At 35.1% G+C, this 11631-nt stretch overlaps 1 protein-coding gene across 4 annotated transcripts in view; it reads right to left on the reverse strand.

Moving 5' to 3' along the window:
• Positions 1 to 11631, reverse strand: part of LOC145256395 (ribonuclease Oy-like) — a 456188-nt gene that overhangs the window by 247663 nt on the left and 196894 nt on the right. The window lies entirely within an intron of this gene.

The raw sequence follows: 11631 nt of genomic DNA on the forward strand, positions 1-11631 counted from the left end.
CCGGCCAACGTGACCACAATTCACGTGCCATCAACATGCGCGAACTGCATGTTTCCGAACATTCTGATTTCCCATTTTTTCTTTGTTTTCACAAAGGAATTCAACCTACATTCCCAGCAACCCTATATTTCCAATATTTTAAAAACATGTTTATTAAATTATCTTGTAGTTGCATTCCTCAATTGAATTTTTCATAACAGAATTGACAACGCACATTCTTTTCTTAAAACTATTTTATCTCTAAGCTAAACAATGGTTTGTTTTCACATTCCATTGCTAAATCTCTGTCATAATCTATTTCTAAACCTAAATTACGAGGTTCGAATTTCGTCTATGCTATTTCATTTTCATTTTAACTAAATTTCTCTATTTTTATACTTACATGAAAAGGGGACAGCCCTTATCATGTAACAATACCCGTCTTATGTAGGTAAAATATTCTTTTGCTCGAAATAGCAAATGATACATAAACATACAAAATTCCTCTCTCATAAGAATAATAAATATATTACAAAACCAAATTCAATTGATCAATATTACACTTTAAAAAGGAAGATACTAAAGTTAAAAACAAACTATTTTATTTACACTCAAACAATTCAAAAGTTTGCTCAAAACTGACTCTTCAATGCTCAAACATTGTAATGAATGTCAATAAAATATTGAGCACTTGAAAAAGTTACTAGAACTTTTCCTACTGCAATGAAATATTTGTGTGTTCAAATAAATAGATTTATATTTTAAAATTACAATCCTCAGTGAATTAATTCTTAAATTATGAATTTCAATACATGAAAATAATTTTTTTTGCACAAATTTCAATGTAAAAACAGCTATCGTGCACACTTTTATTAAAGTTTATTTTAGGCATTATACTTGCATTGTAAGGAATAATAATAACAAGTGGAATATTATCAGTGGCACTAATATTTCCCATAATTTCAAGACATATACGACCACCTTGCACTCACACACCTAGACAACGACACCTTATACACCCCAGCTACTGACATTACATCCACACATCGAAAACAACATCAACACCGCATGGGCCGACATATGTAGAATTAGAAAACTCCCCAACAAATACAAACAGAACTTCACTACTAAAAATAGCAGACTCCCCACTTTTTACCATCTCATCAAAACCCACAAAACATCCACAACCCCACAAATTAGACCAATAGTTTCAAGCATTGAAGGACCCTTTGGCTACTCTCTCAATTACTTAAACCCTTACTTCTCCTTCCCCGGACACGTCAGCAATGAAGTACTTCACCGTCTAAACACCCTCCAACCACAAAAACTAAAACAAGGTAAATAGCCTTTAGCCTCGATGTAGTTGCCCTCTACAGTACCTGCACACCCAGCAGTAGATCTAATCACTGACCACATCTCCTCCTGCAATTTACACTATTTCGGCCTCACTCCCTCAGAAATCCACAAACTCTTACTTATAATAGTAGACAACACATACTTCACCTACCAACGTCAAACATACAGAAAAATTACAGGACTGCCCATGGGTTCCAGTCTCTCAGGAATACTGGCCATCTTGTACATGGACAGACTAGAACGTCGAGCCATCAACACGTGCAACTCGGTCATATTTCTCTCGAGATATGTCGATGATGTCCTGATCCTCACATCATCACGCGCCGATGCTGAGAACATCTATACCATATTCTCCAATACTGACCCACACATAGAATTCACCATCGAACATCTCAGCGATGATGGATCTCTATCACTCCTAGATTTCAACCTCAAAATATCAAACGAGGGGACCGACACTACTAAATTCCATCGAAAAGCAGCCAGTCAAAGTATATTTGTACACTACAAGTCGGCCCTCCCTACTAAGGCCATTATCGGATATGTAAGAAATGAGATCATCCGCATTCAAAACAAGTGCAGTAAAGCCAAAAGACAAGACAGGTCCTAGAAACAAACGGATACTCCAACACTGTCATTAAACACCTCTGGAACACGAAAAAACGTGTCAGAAGCTTCCCTACCAATACCTGCTTCCTTAACATGCCACATCTCAGCGACAAGATCACAACAGCAATCCGCAAGGCTATCAGAAGGAGGGTCTCAATATGCAACTAGCCCAATTTGGACCATTCCTTAGCTTTCTAAACGCAAGTACAACGAGGACCAACCACCATGCACACTGACAAATTGCCCCGTATACCCCGCAACCATCTGCCACCGCACACATGTAGTCTACAAACTAGAATGCTCTGCCTGCGGAAAATTCTACATGGGCAGCACCACGAGACCCCTACACATAAGAATCAAGGAACACACACAAACACAAGCACCATCACTCCACACCTCAACACCTGCAGAAACACCTATATATCTATTAAAGTTAATATTATAACCACAGAACGCAATATTGGGAATCTTCGCATAAAGGAATCATTACTAACATCCAAATTACAGCCAGAACTCAACAACAGATAGAAGCTTGGATCATCATTCATTATATAACTTTATATACGGCTCCCATCAAAGACTAACCATTACAACCCTAACCCATTAAAACAGGTATACCACTGCAAACCGCTCATACACCAACTCATAGTCCAAAAAGGGCCTTACTACAATCCCCCTCCCATATAAATAATATATACAAAAAGAAATTAGATACATAAGTAAAAACAGCAATATATATAAAAAAAAATAAAAATAAAGAATAGTTAATTGAAGTAACATAAACTAATACAAAGGAAAAAAAAAATTTTTTTTGATTTAAGCTAACCCACCTATTCAAACCCAAATAAACACTAAGAACAAACATAAATAAATAAATAAACAAATAATTAAGAATTAAATAAAAAAAATGTTCCATCTATAACCACTTTTTTTTTTTTTTTTTTTTTTACAAAGACATCACCACATTATCAAGGCCCAGAGGCCACTCAAGGATAAGGGTTAAAGAGTGTACAGTAGAAATTGGTCAATATAGTAATCATTAGTAATGAAAATTTGGTAAATTTAATAACTCATATGGAACGGCTCATCAAGAACTTATTTACTTTAGACTTGAACACATCCATATTGTAGTCAGCCGGAAAGCAGGAAAACGGAAGACAATTCCACAGGCGTGCAGTTCTAAGAAAGAAGCTTTGTTCATGGAATCTACGTTTAGGTTTAGGCACAGATAAAGAGTGGGGGAAATTATTGATAGTGTTTACAGCTAGACGAGTGTTTCTTGTGAAAGTTTGGCGAGGGGGGACCATAGATTGAAGCTCAGTTGAACACTTTCCATGAAAATAATGATACATCAGAGACAAACTCGCAACATCTCTTCTGTGAGATAGAGGTTGCAAGGAGGAGAAAAGGACATCTCCTACGAGGCTACGAAGTCTATTTTGAACTCTATCAAGGCAGGACAAGTCCTTTCTAGCAGCTCCTGCCCAGATGTGGCAACAGTATTCCATCCTTGGACGTACCTGGCTCTTATATAGGTAGAGAATAGCATCAGCAGTGAGATATCTACTGGATCGATAGAAAGATCCCACCATTTTTCCAGCGGCCTTGGCAACAGATTTGATATACGTGTTCCATTTAAGATCAGGAGTAATGGTCAAGCCCAGAAGCTTGTCAAAACTTGAGGCCTCCTGAAGACGAGAGCCATTCATTTCAATTGATGACAAATGTGGATTAGAATGTTGATGATGTAAAGAGAGAAGCTTGGTTTTAGATGCATTAAAAGTAACCAGCCACTCCTTTCCCCATTGTACTATGTGCTCAAGATCAGAGGAGAGAGAATTGGAGAGAACTTGGTCGTTTACTGTCTTAGATGTGCTACCATAAATGGTAGTGTCGTCAGCATAAATGTCTACAAATGATGTAAGGATATGATTTGGAAGATCATTAATGTAGATCAGGAAAAGAGTTGGGCCCAGGATGGATCCCTGAGGGACACCGGCATTAATACTGTGAGCTTCTGATTTTTGCCCCTCAACTACTAACCTATCAGAAAGAAATGATTTAAACCTATCAGAAAGAAATGATTTAATAATTGAGAAGACTTTTCCAGCTATACCATAGCTAGCGATCTTATGAAGTAAACCTTTATGCCATACCCTATCAAAGGCTTTAGATATGTCAAGAGCAATTGCCCTAGAAAGATTGCCACCGTCGAGAGATTTGCTAATCCTATGCGATATAACTGTAAGGACATCTGCTGTAGATCTAGCAGAACGGAAACCATATTGAGTGTCACTAAGAAGGTTATTTTTGTTGAGATGTTTGATTACTTCTGTATTTAACACAGATTCTAGCAACTTACTCATGACGCACAGGAGACTTATTGGCCTGTACTGAGAGGGGGATGAGCGATCACTTGAATTCTTAAATACAGGGCATACTGATGAGATTTTCCAGGGAGATGGGAAACTATTCTCCTTAAGACAACATTTAAACAGTTTTGTAAGTATGGGCGCTAGTTCAGGTTGAAGTTTTTTGAGTACTATAATTGGAATACCATCAGGGCCAGTTGCTTTACTCGAATCAAGGTTTTTGATTAGCTTCGCAACATCACGTACAGATATACGTATATCACATAGCGTGTTTTCTGATACAGGAGGAAATATTGGGGGTTGGCGGTCTTGGTCGCAAAGGGTAGAATTAGCTGCAAAGTTCTTGACAAAGAGTTTGGCTTTGTCTGATGCTGACGAGATTACCTCAGGTCCATTGATAATAGTTGGGATGGAGCACACGCTTCTGTTCAGGATTCTGTTTGCTATTTGCCAAAACTGGTGGGAACCAAGCCGCTGCTCAGCTACTTTGGACTTAACAGATTGAGCATACAACACTCTTGCGTTCCTTATTACTTTCTTACAATGGTTGCTGGCAGTCCTGAAAACGGCTTTAGTTTCCATACATCTATTACGTTTGAAGCAGTGGAAAAAGTGATTTCTGTGCGCAATGGCAGCAGCACATTCTGGAGAGAACCATGGCTGGCTGTTAGGTTTTTGCTGAAACTTTTTAGAGGGTATGAAATGGTCAATACCTACAATTAACCATTCAGTTAGGTCTAATACTATAGAGGACACATCCTTTTTAAACATGGAATGCAGAGGTAGATCAGATATAAATGTACGGAAGCTATCCCAGTCAGCCTTAGTGTATCGATATACTGTACGATGAAGAGGTACGTCTGGGGACTTATTACATTTCATTTTTATCTTAATTGATACAACAGAGTGGTCGGAAGATCCAAGAGGCGACAGAACAGAAACTGAACATAGTTCAGGGCAAGTTGTGAGAAAAAGGTCTAGTAGGCTCGCATACTGGCCGTCATTATCGGGCACACGGGTAGGTTCCTGAACAATCTGAGTGAGGTCATAGGCAATGGAGAAATCATGACAGAACCTCCCCTCATCATCGGTCTTGTTTGAGTGGGTCAACCATTCGACGTTGTGAACATTGAAGTCTCCACATACGTGAATGTTAGCTGAAGGATAAGTAGAAAGGACTTGGTCAATTTTCTCAGATATGCTTTGAAAGATAGTAACTCCGCTGTTGTGGGGGCGATAGAGAGTAAATATAAATGCAGTAGTGTGAGCTAAAGCAACCCGGAAGCACATATAGGGTAAGTTAGGATCTTCCCTGGAGATGTCCCTCCCACATGGAAAGCTATCTTTAATATAGGCACATATTCCATGCCCATGGCGATCTTGGGGGTCAGATTTAGAAGTTAAGTTAGAGTATCCTGAAATTGCAAACTCATCTAGGGAAATAGCCTGTCCAATGCCAGTTTCACTTAAAAATAAAAGGTCTGGTTTAGTCTCCTGTAATTGGGTTTCAACCTCTGGAAGGTTAGAACGAAGACCCCTGATGTTGGAGAAGGAGACATGGTAGTAGGGGTCTACGTTGGAAGTTGGAGAACCGGGTTTAATCGTGTATTTTTTCTTGAAACTTGTCATGATGAAATTTCGGAATTTGTGGACTAGGTCGACAGATTTACTTAGAGCAGGACAGAGAGGGGAAATTAAGAGAGAAAAAGAAACGAAGAATTTTTTTTTTTTTATTTGTAGCTAATGATAAGGTAAAACCGTAACAATTACCCACTAGTATGGCATCGAGAGGCCCCACCAGAAGCTACTGCATGGTCCAGAATCCATTCACCAAATGGCAATACAGCAGCCCCAGTACTTTGCACCTGCTGATAGGACAGTTTATAGTTTTATAAAATAAATAAAATAATTTCCATAGGAAAGTCAATCCAGTGCCCCCCATCCCACCTATCTTCCTATTCCTGACAACCACACCCCCTAATCTAAACATCCCAACCGTCGGCTAAGAGCACACCATCCCCTCCCTTCCACTTTCACATCCTCCCTTTACTTCTCTCCTTCAATAGTTAACCTGTGCAAGCCTGCTAGCGACTTCTGTGACCCAGATACTCCACTGAACAAGCAAGAACATAAATAAATTAAACAAATAAATGAATAATATATAGCAGAAGAAAAAAAAAATAAATACAACGAAATAGACATAGAATATACAAAATAAAAAAGCTCACGCAAAAGCAACAAGTTATAAACTAAGAAAAAATATATATATACTCAATAAAAGAAAAAGAACAAATAATATGTTAATTACCTAAAACATGCCATAAATATAAATCCCCTCCTTATATTTGCTCCGAGGCTCCACACAGCCATCCAATTAATGTTCTGCTCGATCATCTAACATGTTTTGAATCGATCTGTCACGTCCACCATTTGAAAAGGGAATTTTTTCCAAAATACATTATGGATATTATCACAGACATAAGAAGTAAGACATTTGTATTTAATACAACTGAATACACATATATATTTTTATATATATATATATATATATATATATATATATATATATATATATATATGTACATATGTATATATATATATATGCATACATATATATATATCTATAACATAAAGCTGAATGTATATTATAGATATATATGTATATGTGTGTGTATATATATATGTATATAAATATATATGTGTATATATATGTATATTAATATATATGTATGTATATATATGTATATATATGTATATATATATGTATATATATATATGTGTGTATGTATATGTATATATATATGTGTATGTATATGTATATATATATGTATATATGTGTATGTATATAGATATGTGTATGTGTGTGTATATATATGTATATATATGTATATATCTATATATATAAAAATGTAATTTTTGGTTCGTTCAAAGTCTATAGAACCATATTTCTACATTACCAATTTAATTGAAATTTTCAGAAAATCTATTTTTAAAGTCAAAGAATGTTTGCATGTTATTAAAATAATTTAACATTGCGAATTATAAAAATATTAAATTATACATTAAAATATTTTTCGTAACTGCGAGATTGTCCCCCATTTCATTTCCGGTAGAAATGAGCCTTTCACTTATTGAGATAAGTATTATTTGTATTAATTTTTATGATACTCATCAGAGAGTGATCCGTGCTGAAATAATAACGTTATTATTTAAAAAGCCATTTTTAACATGGGGAGGGGAGGGTGTTTTGTACCTATTCTGTACTTTAACCTTACAATTGAATAAAAAAAACATATCGTAAAACTTTAATTAACCGTGGAAATACGATTTAAAAAATAGCGCGGATCACTCTCTGCATTTTTTCCTTTTATTATTCTTAAAGAGTAAAACTTTTCTTATTCATGAAAAGAGTTAAGCCTATGTAAATAAATAAATAAATGTTTGTAGACGTGACAAATTATCAATAAATGGTTAAGTTACTTTTTTTTTAAAAATTATTTATGAAAAGAGTTAACGTAAATAATCTTTGTAAAAGTAAGTGCGAAAGTACCGTAGTTGTACTCCCATGCCTAATTTCTATACTTATAGGTTTTTGGAAAATTTTTTCACTGGATTATTATTGATTGGACACTAATTAAACAGATTATTAAAAAAAAAAATTTTTTTAAAAGAAATCATTATTTCGACATTTGAAAGTTGTGCTCACTTTTTAGTTACAACGTTCTGATAAATCAGTCACCCATTTTGTAACCAATAAAAACGCGGTATATCAAAACCATAGAAAGTAAAAATAATGAGTCTCTACCGCATTTGTAAGTCAGAAATATATTTGTTTCTCAAAGAAAAAAAATAGAGAGAACAGGACTTTTTTTTATTGTTTTCATGAAAATAAAGTTTTGAGATTTTTAATTATTTTTTTTTTTTTACTTATTTAGTCAGTTTGTGGGGGTTTTTTTTTTTTTAAATTGTTTTTGTGAAAGGTTAGGTTTTTTGTTTTTTTTTCAAAACTTTTTTTTTTTTTTTTAATTTTTTTAAGTATTATAAATTTCACTAACATGCTGGAGAAATGTTGGTGCTCATGCAGAGAGTGATCCGCGCTATTTTTTAAATCGTATTTCCACGTTTAATTAAAGTTTTATGATGTTTTTTTTTATTCAATAGGTACAAAACACCCTCCCCTCCCCATGTTAAGAATAGCTTTTAAAATAATAACACTATTATTTCAGCACGGATCACTCTCTGCATGAGTACCGAAATGTTTAATAATTTGGTATTTTTTTCAGATTAGGTCCACCTCCACAATTTTCCTTTAAATGACGATATTTATTGGTTTTCGAGTATGCTGAATACGGAAATCGCATTGAAATTTTGCGGAAATCAGTAGTTATCAAGATATAAAAAGTTATATTATGCATTGTATTCTTTGGCGGCCATCTTTTTACGTGCCATAAACAAATGCACGCGCACAAAAAAGATGGCCGCCAAAGATTACAATGCATAATACAACTTTTTATATCTTGATAACTACTTATTTCTGCAAAATTCCAATGCGATTTTCGTATTCAGCATAGTCGAAAACCATTACAATTTAATAAAAAGAGAAAAATGCATGTTTCTTATATTCTTAGTACAGCAATCCACTCCAAAAAGTGAAAAAGATGACGAAAATGGAAAAAAATGGTACTCTCGCAAAATTTGATCTGGATCCTCGGGAGTTTCTGTCAATCATTCATGGTTTGGACTCGACCAACAATCAGTGGATGAAGCCGAACGTAGCAAAAATGTTGAAACGCTAAATGTTTTTTTTTTTCTGTATACAAAAATGTGAGTTAGTAATTAATATTTGGTTGATGGGGGGGGGACGGGTTACTACACACAGATTAATAAAAGGAAAAAATTCAGAGAGTGATTCGCAATGTTGAATTATTTTAATAACATGCAAACATTCTTTGACTTTAAAAATAGATTCTCTGAAAATTTCAATTAAATTGGTAATGTAGAAATATGACTTTGAACGAACCAAAAATTACATTTTTATATATGTACTAGCTGTACCCTGCCACGCGTTGCTGTGGCTCAAATTGGCGCAATTCAAAAAGTTCCAAAATGAGAAAAAGCATGTTTCTTATAGGTTTAAATTTCCATTTTGCATGGGTACAGTTTTTTTTGTTCCATTTTCTTAGCTGATATAGAGATTTTCCGGTTTGGTGACTCTTGCATATGTAACATAAATTGTCCATGTGAAAAAACAGTCAGTGTGTAACTGTAAGGCCCACAATTGTAAAGATTGTTCCCTGTGCTTTGTTGATGATTATTGCAAATGACAATAAAATTGGAAAGTGCACTTCCCTAAAGTGTAATGATGTATCCGGTGGAATCATAGGAATGCATGGAATGAAGATATATTCATCTGTGAAAGGTCCTGTTAAGATTGTTGTTTCTATGATATTGTTTGTTAATTTTTTTTTTACTGCAAGCTATGTGCCATTGCAAAGCTTGGATTGGTTCATATTTCACAAAATGATAATTAGTACACAAAATTTCAGTTGCAATACATGTGGTGGCATCCCTGGCAAATATAACTGTTGGATAATTAACCACTTTATCTGCTTTCACAACAGTGTCGATGGATTTGTATTTGACTACCTCACTTGGAATTTTACATTGAATAATAGCGTTAAGTTCATGGGCATCTTTGCATTGACCTGCAAGAATAGCTCATTCACTCAGTCAAATGGAATTCTTATAATTTGAATATCTGCAAAAACGTTTTAAACTAACTATTCTTTTGATGAAATAAACAGAAATTACAGAAGTTAAAAGTCAAAGAATTTTGCCCTTAACTCTGATCAGCAGGCACTTTTTCGTACCCAATTTCCCACAAGTGATGCAAAAGTTTTGTGCGGATCGAACAGTCTGCAACTGTACATGCATATTTTGAGTTAAGTTTAATGTCTTCACACATGGAACAAAAAAGTAGAGTATTTGAGGCAAGTATTTATTTCATCTGCTGGTGTTGATTGAAGAATAACAGGTAACATTTGTCTGAAATCTCCTGCAAGCAATATTACTGCATTCCCAAATGGTCTGACATTGCCACGCAAATCTTGCAAGGATCGACCAAGAGCCTCAAGTGATTTTTTGCGTACCATTGTGCATTCATCCTAAACAATAAGTTTGCATTTCTGCAATATTTTTCCCCATATTGGATGTTTTGGAGATGTCGAACATGAGATTTTTGAAAAATTGAATGTTTTAAAGTAGAATAAATAATTCTTCTACTTGGCAGCAAGGTCGCAGGTATTCCTCATGCAGCAAGGGCTAAGGCTATGTCATTTTGTTACCAAATGGCTGCCAAAATCAATTTAATTAGAAAGGTTTTATCAGTTACTTCTGGTGCTGTTCAAGGTAGCAGTAATTTCCAAATAACTTCTATTCTTACAGTCAGTAAATTTGGTGACTAAAATAGGATTTATCCATGTTTTGACAATGCCTTATTCACTGTAATTAATTTAGGAGACTAAAATAGGATGAGGGATTAGAGATGGACAGATAGAGAGGAAGATATATAGATAGAAAAGAGACAGTGAGAGGAAAATAGAGAAAGAGAAGGAGATAGAGAGATAAAAGGATTGATAGATAAACAGAGAGAGGGGGAGAGTTAGAAACAGAGAGGGATGAGACAGAGGAAAGGAGAGAGATAGAGGGAGTTAGAGAGAGAAAGGGGCTCAAAGAGAGATGGAGAGGGTGATATAGAGAGAAAGATAGATTGAGAGAGGGAAAGGGAGAGATGGATAAAGAGAGATATTAAGAGAGGGGGAGAGAAACAGAAGGTGAACTACACTTCACCGTTTTTTTTCCTCGTTCAGTAGAGAAGAAATCTTTCGAGACTGAGGCAATTTTAATGCTTTGTTATTATGCAGAGTACCCCTTTTTTTTGGGGGGGGGGCTAGATTTTCCTCGCATTAGAAACCGACCGGGTTATCTGTACTTTCACTTAACAAATTAATAAAAGAAAAACATATTTTAAAATTTGAATTTAACAGGAAAATACTATTTTAAAAAATAGCACGATAACATAAGTGCATAAGTGCCACTTTAGGTACTCCTTGGGCGTTGAGTTCCATGGCGACCAGCATAACTATTTGATGGTCGCTCCCTGAGCCCCCCCCCCAGTCAAGGCTAATGCATGCGCACGTAACATATTTTTTATTTACTGACGTTGGCTTAGTAACTAAACGATTTATTGATAATTTTGTAACCCTTAAACGCATGCCGGAAGATTTAAATTTTTTCATTATTGTTGTAATGAAAA

Source organism: Euprymna scolopes, chromosome 32 (assembly GCF_053919585.1).
Source record: "Euprymna scolopes isolate OS-2025 chromosome 32, ASM5391958v1, whole genome shotgun sequence".
Taxonomy (NCBI): Eukaryota; Metazoa; Mollusca; class Cephalopoda; order Sepiida; family Sepiolidae; genus Euprymna; species Euprymna scolopes.